At 33.8% G+C, this 20,576-nt stretch overlaps 1 long non-coding RNA gene across 1 annotated transcript; it reads right to left on the bottom strand.

Moving 5' to 3' along the window:
• Positions 1 to 2,248: 2,248 nt before the first annotated feature.
• LOC109185085 lies at positions 2,249 to 20,570 on the bottom strand. The gene is made up of 3 exons (XR_002054930.1): positions 20,476 to 20,570; positions 7,999 to 8,006; positions 2,249 to 2,259 (listed from the first exon to the last, which is right to left on the bottom strand). It is a non-coding gene; the product is annotated as an uncharacterized LOC109185085 (long non-coding RNA).
• Between the last annotated feature and the right edge of the window lie 6 nt (positions 20,571 to 20,576).

The raw sequence follows: 20,576 nt of genomic DNA, 5'->3' as shown, positions 1-20,576 counted from the left end.
ATCATTTTGATTTTTGAGATCTGTCTAGCAGTCAAGATTGACTCAAATAGACAACTGCTCTGATACCAATTGTTGGTCCCGATAGGGTGGTAAAAAGTCTAGAGGAGGGGTGAATAGACTTTTTAAACTTTTTCACAATAAATAACACTTTGGTAATTTCAACTCCAAGTAATAAATAAATAACAAGATATTCAACTTGGGTGCCCAACGGAATAATTCAATAGTAAAGTGTTACGTAAAAATAGAGAGATATATCACATGCAATACGTTAGATATGCTTGAAATAGCTCAAATAATATGTATGCAAAATTTTACTCGCATGCGAATGTGAAAAGTACTAAACCCGGATGAGTAAATTAACAGATCAGTACAAAATGGGTCTTCAAATAAAACTTATGTAAATGATGCTGATTTCGTGCACTTGTGAAACTTAAAAGAAATGAATTATTCAATGTCTTGTGCAAGATGAATTATGCATGTATGTATATCCACGTATGAATAGATTAACTCAAATGAATTTAAGCAATGTCTATTTAAATTGAAGTGAGCTAATCAGTATCTTATGCAAAGTTAATTATGGTGATATGCATGTACACGTATGGCAATTATAAGTCCAGATAGTTAATAGCAAAAATAAAAATGGGTTAGCTCACAATAATATATGAGCGGTAAATAAATGAGAGCAGTAAGTAAAATGAGAGAGAATTTATAGTGGTTCGGAGGTGGCGTAATCCTCCTAGTCCACTCTTCTCCTTTCACTCCAAGGAGGATATTCACTATCTCGTTCACCCAGATACAAATAGTGAATCAAGTGCTACACAAGCACTTCCCTGAGTGTTTTGCACACAACTACACTCAACCCCGAGTACTTTGCACAGAGATGTACTCCTACGCCAACTAAGTGTCTTGCATACAGCTACACTTAGCAACTCCGAGTGTTTCGCACATAGCTACACTCAACAGGGTAGTGTTTTGCACATAGCTAAAATCAACCCTCTTTCTACACACTATAGAAAATTGTTTTATAGAGAAAACAAATTTCTCTTATAGACTTGAAGATATCTACGTGAAAAGCTCAATGCACTGGATATTTCACAAATATTGCTCTCTGATCGTGTGTATTTTTCTCTGCTTCAAGTCTTCAATCCTTGCCCATATTTATAGTTGAGAATTTTTGAAGTTGCCCGTTGGAGATAGACAATTTCAAATTTTGAAATCTTGTACTGAAAGTTTGCCTTGTAGAGATGTTCAAAATAATTTCAACTTTTATCAAATGTCAGAATGATTTTTTACTTTGTGAGATTTTCCTGATCTTGCGAGTAATCTCCATACTTTGTGATTAAAGCTTTGTCAGAGATTTGTCTTGATCTTTCTTGACCCCTTCTTCTAAAAATCTGACCGTAGCTCATCCTTCTTCTAAAAATTTGACCGTAGCTCATCTCCATGATTTAATTTAGGATCGTAGCTCATCCATTTAATAAATAAACCTTAGCTCATCCTTCTTCTAAAAATTAGGACCGAAGCTCGTAGCTCATCTCCATGAAATAATTTAAGAATTAAGACCGAAGCTCTTCTCCATGAATTATTTAACCTTAATTAAACATAGAGCGTGACCCTTTATTTTGTTGAGATTTCTCCGTGACCTCCACTACATCAAAGCGTGACCTCCTCCTCAGCTCGCCTCTTCTTTCAAAATGGGCAAAAGATATCTGATGAAGTTGATGAGAAATGTAGTCCATTCTTTTTAAATTGTTTCTTCTTAATAATGCCTTCTGACTTGCAATTTATTTGTGCCTTGCAATTTATTTGTGCCTTCCTACTCCATCTCTTGCAGCCACGTGTGATGTAGACAGCATGCTTTCTCCAGGTGTCATCTTCTAAAAAATGCTACTAGCAAGAATCGAAACCATGTCCAACTATAACACCATCCAGTTCTCTAACCAATGCTCTACGGCAACCTATTGATCATGTTTGTGTTGATTATATATATAAATTCAAATATGATCGTAAGAACGTGTACCCATAACTAATTTATGCTCATAATCGTCTTCCCTGCCACTCGGATTCGAACAAAGGTTCTCCACAAAGCACAACAACACCTTGTCCATTGACCTGCTTATACATCTTGCCACAAATACTGCAAATAAATCCTAAGTACCAATATTCTGAGAGGCCTTCTTAAGTCTATTTTGAAGTTGGTACACTAGACTCAAAATAAAATATGGAAAATTCTAAAAATACAATTTTGGCTCATCAAAACTATATTACAATTATTCCTAACACACACACACACACATATATATATATATATATAGGGAAGGGCTCGCATGCATTTAGTCCTTCCCGTGAGAAATGAGGTTGAATCTAAGCCTTACGTAGGAGTTGATCCAACGAATAAGATTATCAGCAAAATTAAAACGCGAATTGCTCATTAAGGGTATTTTGGTCCTTTTGATTATATTAAAAAAAATTCAAAATTACTGATCTTCTTCTTCTTTGCGCGTTTTCAAAATTCTCCATTGATTCCTAATCTCCGATATTTACTAATCTCAGACGATTTTGCAATCTCTACGAAATTGACAATAAAGTCTATTCTCTTCATCGTTCAATAGCTTATTCTTCAAACGGAAACCTAAACCCAGCAACAACGTGAACCGATCAAGAATGGAAGAATTCGATCAAGGTATTACACAAATTTTATCGCTTATTTGGAATTAATTTTATCTGCTCTTGTATTGGCCTCCTTCTTGTCTTAATTACACGCACATTAAAAAACTACATGCATGCAACTTAACAACTGCATTACTGACCTACTTTAATTATTCCGAGTCTAAAGACTTACGCACGTAGATGATTAGGTAGCCGCATGTTAATTTTTACAGATGAACACATTACAGTTTTCACTGACTCAGGTTAATTACCGGCGTAAAATTTTAAAGAACCCTTACGCATGTTATTTGTTAAACACACGCATGTTAATGTTAATGCACTCACTGACGCACGTTAACTAATGGCCTAACATTTTAAAAAACACTTACGCATGTTAACTGTTCAACATACGAACCCTAACTATTAACCTGAAGCACGTTAAGTGCCCACCTGACGCACGTACTCTTGTATTTTATAAACCTGACATATTGACAATGATCTGATTAAATTAACGCATATTAAGTATTCACACTACGCACGTAGAGGCTTACAACAACGCAATAATAACTTCATGCTTATGTGTTACAGTTCCCAGTGACTTGCAATCTCTGAACAACCCCAGTTTGAGCCCCAGCAGCAGCAGCAACGGTTATACATTAACCATATCTCCTGGAATGACGCAGTATTGGACTCCGCACTGTGAAGATTAAATCAAACCAGCGGTTGACATGATTTTTAAAACATTGGATGCCGGTATTGAATTCTGCAACAATTATGCTGCCAAAGTCAGGTTTGACACGACGTCTAGTTCCCTCACTACAGCACGCGACGGGACGAAAATTCAAAAGCAAATCGTTTGCAATAGAGAGGGATTTAAGAGTACGGGTGCTCAACATTGTCACTAAAAACCAACTGCAGATGCGGGGGAAGGTCCTTCGCGTCCAAAGCGACGGAGGGTTTCAAACAGAACTGGTTGCAGAGCTAGGATTATTTTTAAGTACATTGGAGCAGCTGGGTACCAAGTTAAGACATTTATTGAAAAACACAATCACAGCATGTTTTCTGTTCTTGCAAGGCAGTTCCTAAAGGGAAATAGAAACATCTCCAGTGTTCATCAGAAGTTTATACTAGATTGTGCTAAGGCAAATATTGGAGCATCAAAATCACACGGTTTATACAGTCAGATTGTGGGGGATTACTCTGAAGTTGGAGCAACTGTAGTGGACTTTAAAAATGTCAGAAGGGATCTCAGAGCATACATATTGGGTGCTGATGCACAAATACTCGTGCATAATCTTATTAAAAAACAAGAGATGTACCCTGCATTTGCTTTTAACTACGAAGTTGATGAAGATGAGAAGATGAGTAGACTGTTTTGGGCAGATTCAATGTCAAAAAAGAATTTTGTTGCATTTGGAGATGTTGTCTCTTTTGATGCCACATATTCAACCAACAGGTATTATTCTATTCGCATTCTTGTGCGCGTTTCACTAATTAATTCACATTAAGCATTGCCTGATATGTTGAGCCAGGTTAAGATTTAGACAGGTTCATTGTTTACTTGAAAAGAATTGTAATATAAGTAAGCACACATTGTCGCTTTATACCACGCATCTTAAACACTAATGTCGCGCATATTAATGAGTAAGATCCGGAATTAGACTTCAAGTACATGTGTCTGCGATTTTAAGACTTAATGTGCGTCACGCTAATGCTCTGAGAGCGCCAGTTTGACACATGTATACTGTGATGACGCTTTTTGTCTTGTAGGGTACGATTTGGTTTTTACACCCTTCACCGGAGTTGATAACCATAAAAAATGTATAACATTTGGCGTTGGACTATTGTTGAAAGAAGACATTGAGTCTTATGTTTGGCTCTTTGAGAAATTTAAAAAGGCAATGGGTATGGAACCAAGAATAATTGTCACCGATCAAGATCCAACTATGAAAGTGGCGATTCCAAGAGTTTTCAAGCAAGCCAGGCATCGCTACTGCATGTGTCACATTATGTGTAAAGTTGGGGAAAAGGTGGGTCCTACGTTGAACAAGAATGAGGAGTTCAAGAACAAACTGAACTCAATCGTTTGGACGTCATCTTTGGAACCTCCTGATTTTGAGAAACAGTGGAGAGAGCTCATGGAAAAGTACAACTTAGTCGAACACAATTGGTTTACAACTATGTTTGAGGCTAGAAACCATTGGATCCCAGCCTATTTTAGAGATGACTTTATGGGGGGACTACTCAGGACAACGTCTCGTTCCGAAAGTGAGAACTACACGTACAGCCGTTTCACTGGCCCACATTCTAGCCTAGTTGAATTCATGATGAACTTTGACAGTGCTCTTAAATCACAACGTAACACAAATGCAAAGCTCAACAGTGACAATGAAGGCTACAATCCAGATATAAAGACGCCTCTGGGGATCGAAAAGCACGCTTCAATCGTCTACACCATTAGTGTTTCCTATCAAGTTCAGGAAGAAACATGTGTCTCCTGTTTCAAATGTATGGTGTTGAGTGTTAGAGAAGACGGTGGAGTGTTGCACTATGATATTATGGATGGAAAGAACAAAATATTTACTGTGGTGCACAATGTAAATGACCATGAGGCCAAATGCAGTTGCAAGATGTTTGAGATGGTTGGACTGTTGTGTAGACACATATTTGTGGTCTTTAGAGACCTTGAAAAGATCCCTCGGAGGTATGTGGTTAACCGTTGGACTAAGGATGCATCTTCAAAGGCTACATTTGAAATAGATGGTGTCATTTATGATCAGAATGGACCAAAGGATGAAAAGAAGATGATGCTGAACAAACTGTGGGCAGATGTACACTGTTGTATTGATCTAGCAGGTTCAAACATTGAGCAATTGGCTGCATTTTCGCAAGTGATTAATGAACAAAAACAGCTGCTAATGTCAGGATAGGAAAAGTTATCCCCTCAACACAGCAGGAAGACTGTTATAGAATCCTTTTGTGGATCAACAGAGATTTCAGAGATCAATATACTTCCACCGAAACATGCAAAGAACAAGGGCAGCGGTAAACGTATCAAAAGCAGCAAGGAGTTGGCAATGGAAAAAGAAAAGGGCAGGAGGTACAATTTTTGTGGTGTTAGAAGAGATCAACATGACACCACAACTTGCCCACTTAACCCCAAAAATAAGGACAAACAAAAGGGTAAGAAGAAGGCATAGCAGACTATTTTTACAACGCCTTTACAGTTGAGAACGAAAATATATAGCAAATATGAAACACAAATACTTAGTTAATCTCATTCCAGAACGCTTTTTACAGTTGAGATACTTGAATTTAATGTTCAGCTATTACTAGTTTTTGTTTTTATCACTGATTTGTGTTTAACAATCACTGCTACTAGCTTAAAGTGCGTGTCATTAATACTTTACCTGCGTGCAGATAATTCTTAATATGCGTTGATTACACTTTTAACGTGCGCTGCATTAAAGCTTAATATGCGTAATACGGAAACAGAATGTGCGTTGGTTTATGTATAGAAACTTTGGTCCGTGGTAAATGCCAAAGTCTTTACAAGCGTCGATTAACATTTAACTTGCGCAACATTAACGCTTAATATGCGTAATCTGGACAAAGACAATGTTTAACACCTTCTTTTTCTAATATGCGTTTATTTATTAGTTAATATAGGATGCGTTAAAAATTAGTCTAATATGCGCGATTGCAAAACTTAAAGTGCGTTTGTTTGATTATGAAATAATTTGCAAATAAAATGGTACATACATAACCGATTGCACATATTTATTTCTTCTAGTACTTTGAAGACATCTCTTCTAGTTCCGGCAGCATCCGACACATTGCTAGCCTCCCACAATGCTCAGCTCAGCCTTTGGATGATGTTTGGTTACAGCATGATGAGCTTGCAGCTGAGATTGACGAATAATGTTTCAGGTTTAGAATGTGTTGTTTTTGTAGTTAGTTACAATCACTACAAGCTGGAGGGCGAGGAAGATGAAAATGACATAGAAGATGAGGAATAAATGAGGAGGATTCTTCTGTACGTGCAGAAACGTGAGAGATAGCCATTTCAATAACCTGATGCTCAGTTGTGTGTTGTTCATTATAATTTATAGGGGAATGGTGCTATAATCTGCAAGCGCACAGAGTCAATCACAGTATAAATTCCTGGAATATTCCAGGGTGGATCCCACGAAGAACACTATTAACTGTTATCTTTAATAATCAAATTGTTGATAAGGAAAATCTCAAATAAATATAATTAATGTGATTAAAAATAATATTTATGAACTTAATGAAAAGAAAATTCCAATTGAGAGAAGACTAGGGATTTGGGTTCACCTATTGGATAATTAACTAACTCTTCTAAGTATTAATTCTTATGACTATAGTGATGATTGCTTCAAATATATCCTAATAATACTCCGTCGAGCTACTAGGTTGTATCCAATTAAGTGTGATCATCCGTCGATATCTCACCAAGATTAATTAAACCCATTAAGCAACAATCAAATATCACCACAAATACCTAAAGCTATGTCTAGTTTAGTCAATTGTGTTTATCTTACGAGTTCTAGGTTCATAATTCACCTGTCAGTTCTTCTTATGAACCCTAATATTAGAATTATGCAATGGCCAGTCACACAATCCACAATTAAAATACATAAAATAAATATAATCAAGTTCAATTATTAAATTGAAATTGGAAGATTCAACACATGAAAAATAGTCAATTAATCTAATGTAGGCTAATCCCAATCCCTAATTAAAGTTCTAGCCAATAATCATATTTGAATGTTCAAGAAATAGCATTCTGGAAATTTTAACAAGAAATAAAAATAAGGATAAAGAGAAATAATTCAAGCCTAAAAAGATGATAGCTGCGATCGAAGCTCAGAAATCCCCTGCGATGAAGTCTCCTCGCCGAAGTCGCCGCCGCCTCCAAGCTCTCTCTTTTTTTCTCTCTGTTTCGTATCTAATCTGCCGACCCTCTAATTAAAAGCATAATCCCTAACCTTAATCTCTTTTTTCTTTCTTTCCTTGCTGCACAATTCTGTAAAGGAAAAATAAAACAAAACCAATTAAGTTAAAATAATAATAATTATATTAACCTAATGACACCACTTAACTTAATAAATAAAACACTAATTTAAAATTTAAGATATAAAACTACCAAATAAATTTAATACTATAGATAAAATAAAACTCCTATTTATATTAATAAAAAAGCAACATTAGCCTAATATTTATTAAAACCCATCTAAACTAGTCTAAACTAGTAACATATAACTAAATATAATATTTATAATAAAATTAACCCTAAAACTTAATTTATTTATGCAACTCACTAACTAAAATTACTCTAAATAATGTCTAGAAATTAAGCTTATCAAATGACTTGGTCACATGCACTGATTTGAGATTTGAGTGTTGCGTGATTTACAGACACATTAGATTTTTCAAGATTTTCTTTAATGGGTGCGTTTTTTAAGGCACTAAATGACCATTCAATGTTATTCGTTTTCCAAACTACCAATGCCTTAAAGTTCTGACATCAAATATCTTTGAATATTACGTTGATTGGTATAAAAGACTTAATGTGCTTTGCTTTGCTCTGTTACATGCGCGAGCTACAAGAACAACATGCATGTAAATATACATTTAATTAATTTGCATCGAAATAAAAGTTTTTTTAAAGCCAAAAGTTTAATGTGCGTCGGGTAACCAATTAAAGTGCGCGAAATATCAGTCTAAGATGCGTTTATTATATTTTATTAAATAAAAAACTAATAAAATATAATAAAAAAATCAAGTCATTATGGGGGTTTGATCCTGGGCAAAATCAATTTCAAAGACTTCTACCATTTCGCCAGTGGGCTCATCCGTTACTTTGATTATATGAAAAATATTAAACAAAAATTCCTGAAAATTAAAGACTAACAAAAAGCTTAACATGCGCAACACTTACGCCCAATATGCGTAATACGGCAACAAAATGTGCGTATGATATATTGAAATAATTTTCAATATTTTTATTTTTATTTTTTTCCGTTTTTAATTTATCTTTGATATACTGAAATATTTTTCTTCTATTTTTAAATCCTTTCCATTGTTAGAATGCGTATGTATGTATAACTTAAAATATGGAGAAAAATAATTTAAACTGCGTGTCATTAATACTTTACCTGCGTGCAGTTAATTCTTAATATGCGTTGATTACCATTTTAATGTGCGCTCCATTAAAGCTTAATATGCATAATACGGAAACCGAATGTGCATTGGTTTATGTATAGAAACTTTGGTCCGTGGTAAATGCGAAAGTCTTTACATGCGTCGATTAAAGTTTAACTTGCGCAACATTAAAGCTTAATATGCGTACAAAGACAATGTTTAACAGTTCTTTTTCTAATATGCGTTTATTTATTAGTTAATATAGGATGCGTTAAAAATAAGTTTAATATGCGCGATTGCAAAACTTAAAGTGCGTTTGTTTGATTATGAAATAATTTGCAGATAAAATGGTACATATATAATCGATTGCACATATTTATTTCTTCTAGTACTTTGAAGACATCTCTTCTAGTTCCGGCAGCATCCGACACACCGCCAGACTGCCACAATGCTAAACTCTCAGCCTTGGATGATGTTTGGAAGCTAGATTATGAGCTTGAAGCTGAGAATGACGAATGATGCTTCAGGTTTAGAATGTGTTGTTTTTGTAGTTAGTTACAATCATTACAAGCTGGAGGGCGAGGAAGATGAAAATGACATAGAAGATGAGGAATAAATCAGGAGGATTCTTCTGTACGTGCATAAACGTGAGAGATAGCCATTTCAATAACCTGATGCTCAGTTTTGTGTTGTTCATTCTAATTTATAGGGGAATGACTTGGTCACATGCACTGATTTGAGATTTGAATGTTGCGTGATTTACAGACACATTAGATTTTTCAAGATTTTCTTTAATGGGTGCGTTTTTTAAGGCATTGAATGACCATTCAATGTTATCCGTTTCCCAAACTACCAATGCCTTAAAGTTCTGACATCAAATATCTTTGAATATTACGTGGATTGGTATAAAAGACTTAATGTGCTTTGCTTTGCTCTGTTACATGCGCGAGCTACAAGAACAACATGCATGTAAATATACATTTAATTAATTTGCATCGAAATAAAAGTTTTTTTAAGCCAAAAGTTTAATGTGCGTCGGGTAACCAATTAAAGTGCGCGAAATATCAGTCTAAGATGCGTTTATTATATGTTTTTATTAAACAAAAAACAAGCAAAATATAATAAAAAGATCAAGTCTTTATAAGGGTTCAATCTTAGGCAGAATCAATTTAAATAAAGACTTCTACCATTTCACCAATGGGCTCATCCATTACTTTGGTTATATGAAAAATATTAAACAACAATTCCTGTAAATTATAAACAAACAAAAAGAAAAAAAAGAATATATTTGAAATGCAATACGTACGCTCAAGATGCGTAATACGGCAACAAAATGTGCGTTGCATTATGTATTAAAACTATAGTCCGTGTCAAATACAAAAAAGCTTAACATGCGCAATGCAGTAACATAATGTGCATTAGAAAATACGTGAGTCTGGATGTTGTTTTCCGGACATAGTAATATGCATAGAATTTGGTCTTAATGTGCGTTTTTTTTATATCTTATATTTCCTTGAAAAAAAATCTTAATGTGCTTGAATTTTTCTGTTAAATTATCATGTAACACGAAACTATTAAGATCCAAAATTACATAACATCCTCTAATAGTACTCGGATTTGCTAGTTTATTTAACCATTATCAAAAACAACCCAAAAGAAAAAAATGAATAAAATGCAGAAAGATTTATTATTTACATTGAAATAATTTACACTTTGAACTGCTACTGCTACTACTACAAGTATAATATTAATAATAACAACAGCAGAGGTGGACATGAGAGCTTGTTTTAATAACAAAAAAAAAAAAAAAAAAAAAAAAAAACCAGGCAAACGATAGGATCCGTCTATACCTTTTGGAGATATTCCTTTTGGTTAAGCCTGCATTAAGGTACCAAAAGATATATCTCCAAATGGAGTAGAGGATCCTGCCGCATGTCTGGGCTAAAACAACACATTATAAACCTGAAAAGATCGACTTCTATGAATCTAAAATCTAACTGATCCAGATGTATTGGACTGCCCCACATGTTATATTCAACTTACAGGCAAAGTTGATCTCTAAATTGAATATCCAAATCAGTTAGCCTTTAGATCCACAGAAGAAGATCCTTTCAGGCTTAAAATGTGCTGCTTTAGATGAAAACAACGATAACATGTGCTCTACTTAAATGATGTCGGCTCCGCTAATAGTTCCTTTAAATCCTCGTATAAACTTCCAGGGTTGAGATATAGTATTTGATCCATGGGATGTTTAGAATGTGTTGTTATTGTAATCAACTACATTGACAAACAAGTAGAAGGAGGGCAAGTATGATGAGGATGGGTAAACATCCTAATGAATGTGAAGAAAATGACGAAGAATGAATGATGGTCTGTAAAACTGAAATGACACGATTTCAATATGTATGCTGTATGGTAAGGTGATACTCCACTTTTATAGACGAATAACTTGGTAAAATTCACCGATTGCATAAATTCAATGTTAACCGTTTAGTGAACTTAAAAATAAATTGACGTTCACAATTAACGTACAGGGTGCCTGCGTTTCTACTTTAGTGTGTGTAAGTTAAGATATTAATGTATGTGAATGAGTGCATTTTTTTACCGGTTGAGATAAATATGAATTGCTTATTCGGACGCCTAATAAAACACAACTATTAAAGAATCTGTTTTCTATTATTATTCAAATATTTTTTATTTTTTCCATTTTTAATTTATCTTTGATATATTGAAATATTTTTCTTCCATTTTTAAATACCTTTCCATTGTTAGAATGCGTTTGTATGTCTAATAAATTAATATATGGAGCAAAATAATTTAAAATGCGTCTATTAATATAACAATGTGCAATGGGGTATTCTTAATCTTAAAATAATGTGCTTCAATTTATATTCACTAAAATGCGGACGTTAACACGTTATTATGCGCGTCTTTCATTCTTAATGTGCATGAGATTCTATATTCACTGACTTAGACCCGATAAAAAAAAAAAAAATCAATTGGTGAGTTTTTTTACGTATTGAATGACCAGTCAACTTTAGAAGATTGCTGACATCGAAATTGACTTGTCACTTATTTCCAATACCAACAAGTACATGTCTATCGGGGATTGTTGCTCTAATATGCGTTCAATTTACACTTAACATGCGTGTGAGTGTATGTATAACTTAACATGTGCAACAATTATAATTTAAAATGCGTATATTAATATTTGAATTTGCGTGGAGGATTTTTAAACGAATATGCGTTACATCGACTAATATATGATATATTATTGAAATATTTTCAATATTTTTATTTTTATTTTTCAATTTTGCGTATGTATGTATAACTTATAATAACTTAATATATGGAGCAAAATAATTTAAAATGCGTCTATTAATATGACAATGTGCGATGGGGTATTCTGAAAAGAAAATGCGTCAATGATGACATAATAGATCATAATAAACATAAAATGATAACATAGAAATTTCATTCATCAATAAATTGTATGACGAAAATAATAACAAATAACAAAGTACACATAAAATCTTGATATTTTCGTCGTTATTCATTCTTATTACGCAGCCTCCTCATTGATTCAATCCTCATTAGCCAAATTTCCAACCGGAGCGTCAGGCACCTGTTCATCCATCAAATCGTGAAAGTTACTAAACTGTAAATACATCAATAAAATTATATATTAAAAAAAAAGAGAGAAAACAATGTAAGTATGCAATAGATCACCTCTTCATCGAAATTATAATCTTCTCGGTCATAAACATATGTTGGGAAATCAACATCTTTCAATAATCCTGCACGAGTTCTATCACAGAACATCAGCATATACCAGAGAGTAGAGGTTTTGTTTCTGTAGGAATTATAGGCCACGTCAAATCTATTGAGTAGATAAACTTTTCCTTCCTCAAATTTGTTGAAGCACCTTTGCACAAACAATTGTGGAATGTGCATATGAATAAAAGTTCCTTGAAATTGTTTAAAAAAAAACATATGCATCAACAGTACATTTTAGAAATATAAAATATTACGATTTATATTTCAGTAAAAAAAATAATACCTCTACAACGTGAGGTACACACTCTATAGATTTGATTCTTTCAGAACCTTTTGTTTCTGGGAGACGAACAACTCGAAGCACTCGAACCCTAATGGTATTCCACCGCAGTGCTATACGAAGTTGATTGCCAACTATTTCAGAGTGAAGTTCGGCTGCCATTGAAAATCTCTGTAAAAAGGAGAGTACAAAAGCAAAAATGTGTTTGTAGGTGACAGGTTTAAGACTAGCATAATGGTGGGTTTAAATAGCAAATTCTTCATGTGCAAAGAGATTGTACACTCACTGACTTAGACACAATTAAAAAAAAAATTCAACGGGTGCATTTTTTTAAGTATTTAATGACCAATCAACTTCGAAAGATACCCATTATGGGAAATATAAAAATTGCTGATATCGAAATTGACTTATCACTTATTTCCAATACCAAGTACATATCTATCGGACTTTATTGCTCTAATATGCGTTACAATTAAACTTAACATGCGTGTGAGTGTATGTATAACTTAACATGTGCAGCACATATAATTTAAAATGCTTCAATTTATTCATTAATATACGCATGTTAACTCTTTATTATGCGTATATATACGGTATACCCAATAAAAAAAATGCGTTTCCATTTCACATTATGGGAAATATAAAAAATGCTAACATCGAAATTGACTTGTCAATTATTTCCAATTCCAAGTACGTATCTATCGGACCTTATTGCTCTAATATGCGTTACATCTACACTTGACATGCGTGTGCATGTATGTACAACTTAAAATAAATGGAACAAAATAATTTAAAATGCGTCTATTACTATTACAATGTGCGTTGGGATATTCTTAAAAGGATATGAGTCAATTTATTGATTAATATGCGCACATTTATACTTTATTATTCGTGTATTTTAGTCTAAATATGCATTGCATTGTATACTAACTAACTTATACCCAATAAAAAAAAAAACTTTAATGGGTGCGTTTTTTTATAAGTTGAATGACCATTCAACTTTAACAGATTTCCTTTATGGGAAATGAAAAAATTGTTGACAATGAAATACAGTTGACACTTATTTTAAGAGATTTCATTTCATTTCATTTAAAATGCACCCGTTCATCAGCCGGTAATATGTTGAAGAGTATATTTAAAGAATGGATAATCCATCACACATTCACACCTTCTCATCTTAAAAGAAGAAAGAAAGATGGATTCTGTCAAACAGTCGAAGAAACCCCGAAAACCCCTTTCCCTCATACCAAAAGAATATCTGCCAGAACTGGAGAAGGATCTTAATGATCCAACTTTCCAAGAAAGGTTTGAGGCATTTATTGACAACATGCCTGATGACAGCACCTCTGATGATTCCACAGGCACAACAGTCTCTTTCAACACATAGAAAATGGAGGCTCTTGCCTACCTAGCTGCTGAGGAGGCTGATGAAGAGGAAGAAGTTGACTCAAAGAAGGGGCCAATCTTCGTGAACAAGGAGAGGAAATGTTAAACTTGATTATGCATTTTATGATGGACACACGTTATTAATATTACGTTTTGATGTAATAAGTGTCCACTCTTTAATGTTTTTATAATATCAAGTTTATTATGGTTAAGTTTGTAATTTTCACGATGCTTGAAATGCGTTAATAATCCATTTAACTTGCGCATCATTAAACCTCCATATAACTTGTGCAGCATTAAACAACCATTTAACTTGCGCAACATTAAACCTTATGAGCGTTGAAAGGCTATGAGAATATTCATATATGAAAATCTTTATATGCGTTTGAATGTACAACATGTGCGTTTAATATAATATGCGTATATATATTATAATGTGTTTTAATAAACACTTGTATACCAAAAATTAAAAAACATTATATGTATATACTTAATTGGCAGTACATTAGGCCTTAATATGCGTAATAAATTAACAGTATGCGAGTTGGCTTCTGTATTAAAACTTTACTGCATTATTAAATTTAGCCAATGAAGTTACATGCGTTCAATAAAATCTAACATACGTGACATTAAAACTTAAAATGCGGAAACTGCCCAAATACAATATTCTCCCTGTCCTTTATCAAAAACATAAAAATAATAATAAAAATTATAAAAAACACCACGTTCATGTCCAATTCGAGCTTGTAAATTTCTTGGGCTTTACAAGGATGTATATACCCACTTCAACAGCACCCATAATGCACTATTGACCGTCCTGTGCATCTGCTTTGAATGGGCGAGAAGACCACGTCTATCAAATTGAAAGCCGTGGCGGAGAACATCCCAAATTTCCCAACAATCTCAAGTTAGAAATTTGCATTAAGGGGTGTTTTGTTTTCAGGTTTAGAATGTGTTGTTGTTGAAGTCAATTACAATGACAACAAAAGGAGAAGGAGGGCGAGTATGATGAGGAGGGTATACATTGTAAAGAATGTAAAGAATGCGACGATGAAGAACTGACGGTGGTTGTACTAATGGTGTGAAATACTCAATCGGTGCCATTACAACTTATGTTGTACTGATGAGTTTTTCTCCCCTTTTATAGGCGAATAACTATGTTAAATTAAGTAATTTGAGAAATTCAGTGTTAACCGTTTCATTAAAAAAAATATCTTTTTTCCATTTTTAATTAACACTATATTATAACGCCCGTCTATGTGAAACTTAATGTGCGTAACCGACTGTATTAACATGCGTAACTAATTTGCGTGAATTTTAATCTCTAATATACGCTAAACAATACTTTAGAATGCGTGTATATAAATGTTAGTGTGCGAACAAACTTAATGTGCGTATCCAGATGCATTGGCATGCGTAAATAAACACACCAATGACCATTCGCTAATACTTTAACAAATGTGCGTGATTTTCGTCTCCAACGTGCGCACAGGAATAATTTAGCATGCGTATAGTCAGATCTTAGTGTGCGAATAAACGATAAATTTGCCATGCGTATAGTCAGATCTTAGTGTGCGAACAAACGATAAATTTGCCTTGACAGTTAATACTCTGAAGTTGTCTATTCGAAGAAAAAATTTTAAGTCTTTTGGGAGGGGATTCAATCTTGGGCGGAGTAGATGTGTTCAACAACTTCTACCATTTTGCCAGTGAGCTCATCCATTTATTCTTTGTATTCCAAAAATATATATAACCTTTCAACAGCTCACAAATTAAAAAGCGTGATTGTAACGCACATTATGGCCTTAACGGGACTTATTTCCCTAATATGCGTTACATCTACACTTAACATGCGTATGATTGAATGTATGACTTATTATATAGAGCAAAATAATTTAAAATGCGTCTATTGATATCACAATGTGTGTTATTATGCCAGTCTTTCATTCTTAGTGTGCATGAGATTGTATACTCACAGAATTAGACCCAATAAAAAAAAAAGCTTCAATGGGTGCGTTTTTTTATAAGTTGAATGACCATTCAACTTTAACAGACTTCCTTTATTGGAAATGAAAAAATTGTTGACAAAGAAATAGACTTGTCACTTATTTTAAAGGTAAGACATAGGTCTATGTCGTTGTCAGAACCATATGTAATTTTTTTTAAATTCTTTTTTTTTTGAATATAGCACCATATGTAATTTTAGAACAGGTAACATACACCCGTTCATAAAGCCAGGAATATCAACACCTTCTCATCTCAAATCAATATAGATTCTGTCACGATGTTTAATAATTGTCCACTGTTTAATGTTTTATATAATGTGGAGTTTATTATGGTGAAATTGGTGATTATCACGATGCTTAAAAAATGCGTTGATAAACCATTTAAATTACGCAGCATTAAACCTTATGTGCGTTAAAAAGGGAACGTAATATGCCTATAGTAAAATCTTTATTTGCGTCATATTGTATAATATGTGCCTTTAATATAATATGCGTATATTATAATGCGCTTGTATACCACAAATTAAAAAACAATACATATATATATATATATATATATATATATATATATATATATATATATATATATATATATATATATATATATATATATATATATATATATATTTAAGGGGCAGTACATTAAGCCTTAATATGCGTAACAAATCAACCGTATGCGCGTTGGCTAGAATAATAAAACTTTAGTCAATGATTAAAGCCAATAGATGTTACATGCGTTAGACAACATCTAACATACGTGACATTAAAGCTTAAAATGTGCAAATAGCACAAATTTCCATTAAACTTAAAATGCATTCTTGACCGTTCTGTGGATCTGCTTCGAATGAGCGAAAGACTACCTCCATTAAACTGCAAGCCATTGCGGATAATATCCCAAATTTCTCAAAAATCTCAACACTGCGAGCTTGTAAGTTTCTTGGGTTTTCCAAAGACCTATATACCCACTTTAGCAGCACCCATAATGCATCTCTTGACCATTCTGTGGGTCTGCTTTGAATGGGCGGGGAGACCACGTCTATCAAACTGGAAGCCGTGGAATCTGTGGCAGAGAACATCCCAAACTTCCAACAATCTCAGGTTTGAAGTTTGCATCAAGGGATGTTTGATTTCAGGTTTAGAATGTGTTGTTATTGAAGTAAATTACAACGACAACAAAAGGAGAAGGAGGGCGAGTATGATGAGGAGGGTATACATGGTAAAGAATGTAAATAATACGACGATGACGAACTGATGGTGGTTGTGGTAATGGTGTGAAAGACTCAATCGATGCCATTACAACTTATGTTGTATTGATGAGTGTTCCTCCCCTTTTATAGGCGAATAACTAGGTTAAATTGAGTAATTTGACAAATTCAGTGTTAACCGTTTCATAAAATAAAAAAAAAAATATTCTTTCCATCTTTAATTTACCTATAAGTGGTGTTGTATACAGTTATTGATATAATCAAATATTATCCTTCCAAAAATCATAATATGTGCACCAAAAAGTTATTTAAAATGCGTATGTTAATATTTCAACGTGCGCGAGTGATTTTTAACACTATATTATAATGTCTGTCTATGAAAAAACTTAATGTGCGTGACCAAATGTATTAACATGCGTGAATACACACACCATTGATGCTACGCCAATACTTTAACAAGCGTGCGTGATTTTCATCTCTAACATGCGCACAGAAATAATTTAGTATGCGTAAGTTCAGGTCTTAGTGTGCGAACAAACGATCAAAGACAATTTGCCTTATTGATTAGTAATACTCTGAATTTCTTTATTTGAATAAAAAAAATTAAAGTTTTGTGGTGGGGAAAGGTTCGATCCTGGTTGGAGTCAATAAGCACAAAGACTTCTACCATTCCACCATTCAACTCATCTATCTACTTATTGTATCCAAAAACATATGTAACCTTTCAACTGATCACAAATTAAAAAGCGTGTGAAACGCACATTATGGCCTTAATGTGTTTTATAGACTAACTTAATGTGCGTCTCCAGCCACATTAACATATGTGTCGTGTGCTTGTGAATGCTTCATTATACAGTTGTAATATTTTTAACGAATATGCATTAAGTTAGTTCTTAATATGCGAACAGTAATATTTTGACGTTTAATAATTTACGTATGCAACATTGTGTATTCTTATTGCATGCATTTAAAAGACCAAATCAACGCATATTACGGATTTTGCACCACTCACGTTAGAAAAAGGTATTACTCCTACTGTGTGGATAATAATAATAATAATAATAATAATAATAATAATATAACAATAATAATGCACGTTTGATTTTTGTTTGTTTATTTAATGACTATCAAGTAAATAAACAAAAAAAATATATAACAGCCAAACAAAGATTTATTATTTACATTGAAGTAATTTATACATTGATTTGCTACTACCACTAACATAATGAAAATAATAATAAACAACATCCCCCTAGCGATATAAATCAACACCAACCAACACAACAATTCAAATCAAAGGGCCGATGATAGCTTATTTTATTGATTAAGAACCCCATACAAACGACAGGATCCGTCTACACCTTTTGGAGATATTTCTTTTGGTTAAGCCTGCATTAAGGTACCAAAGGATATATCTCCATGAGGAGTAGAGGATCCTGCCGTATGTCTGGGCTAAAACAACACATTCTAAAATTGAGAAGATTGAGTTCAATGAATGTAAACCCCAACTAATCCAGAAGTGTTAAATTGCTCCATCAGTTACGTGGAACCTAGTGGAGACCCACAAGATCGGGATTGACAACGGTTTAGACCCATAAAAGAACATTATCAGGTTCAAACTGTGTCATCTTAGTTGATAACCGCATTGTCACCCCCGGCTATCACCCCCGAGCTCTACTCAAAGGATGTCGAAGCATAGCAGTGCAGTAACCACTCGAAGCATTGCAGTAATTACGGAGGATGGGGTTTCAAATGGCAGCTTTGCTTCTATATACTTTGCCCCTCCTACCATAGCAGCTTCTTGCTCAGTGTGGGGAAAGATGACGGTGAGTGGGGAGGGTATGCTAACTTCCCGCTCCGAGGGAAGTGGGGAAAGATGGGGGTATCTGGGGAGGGCTGAAGTATTGTGGTGTTGTATTTCATTAAGGGGATGTTTATTCTCAGGTTTAGAATGTGTTGTTTTTGGAACTAATTACAATCACAACTAGAAGAAGGGGGGCGAGTATGAAGAACATGAGGGTAAATATTATGAACAACAAGAAGAACACGGCGAGGAAGAAATGATGCTTGTTGTTGAGATGGAGTGGGTAACTCAATTGATGCCATTTCAACATATAAAAATATAAAGAAAACCCTTGATACTCGGTCGTTGGGTGTTCCTTCCTTTTTATAGGCGAAATACTTGTTCACATTCCCTGACTTGACACATTTAATTTTGACATTTCATAAACATTGAAATGAAAATGGAGTTCACAAATTTCATGTGCTTCAGATTGATTTATAAAGTGCGCCAAATACTAGTACTGCGTGCGTGAAATACGAATGCCTTAGATTTATCAATCAATACTTAATATAATATATACGTTTTTTTTTATTACCAAATAAAAAAAATGATGTCCGTTTTTTTAGTCGTTTAAAGCATTAAATGACCACTACAAAATACTGTTCGTTTCGCCAACTACACATGCATAGTTAATAGTCATGAATGACAATTCAATGTTGAAAGATTCCCTTTATGGGAAATAGGTAAATTACTGACGACAATTAGTCTTGTCACCTACATTGCACATACGACTGGTAATTGAATAGTGACGGTGTCCAACAATTTTTAATGTGATTTAATTCCCACTGTAATATGCGCGATTAAACACTACAATGTGCGTGTTGATAATAATTTATAATGTGAGATGATATCAAAAAAAATTACATTTTCCAAGATTTCCTTTTTGAATGACAATTCAATTTTGAAACGATTTCCTTTATGGGAAATAGCTAAATTGCTGACAACGATTAGTCTTATCACTTGAACACTCAACCCCACCGTATGGGTGTGTGGTGGGGGAGGATTTATAGGGGTGAGGTGGTTAATTTGCCTATGCATCACAATTTTATATGTAAATCGCCTTATGGCTTTAGGGTGCGTTGGATTCACTCTTAATGTACGTGACAAAATAGTTTAAAATGCTTTTATTTTTTACTTAATATCGGCTCATGAATACAATACTATGCGTATAGTTGATTGGTGTCGAATCCAACAAATAATAAATTACTTACTCTTATTAATTGCAATAGTGATGAGTAAGGTCGTACCCACAGAGATTGGTT

This window comes from Ipomoea nil, unplaced genomic scaffold (assembly GCF_001879475.1).
Source record: "Ipomoea nil cultivar Tokyo-kokei standard unplaced genomic scaffold, Asagao_1.1 scaffold1310, whole genome shotgun sequence".
In the NCBI taxonomy this organism is placed as follows: Eukaryota; Viridiplantae; Streptophyta; class Magnoliopsida; order Solanales; family Convolvulaceae; genus Ipomoea; species Ipomoea nil.
This window is presented reverse-complemented; position numbering and strand designations above follow the sequence as displayed.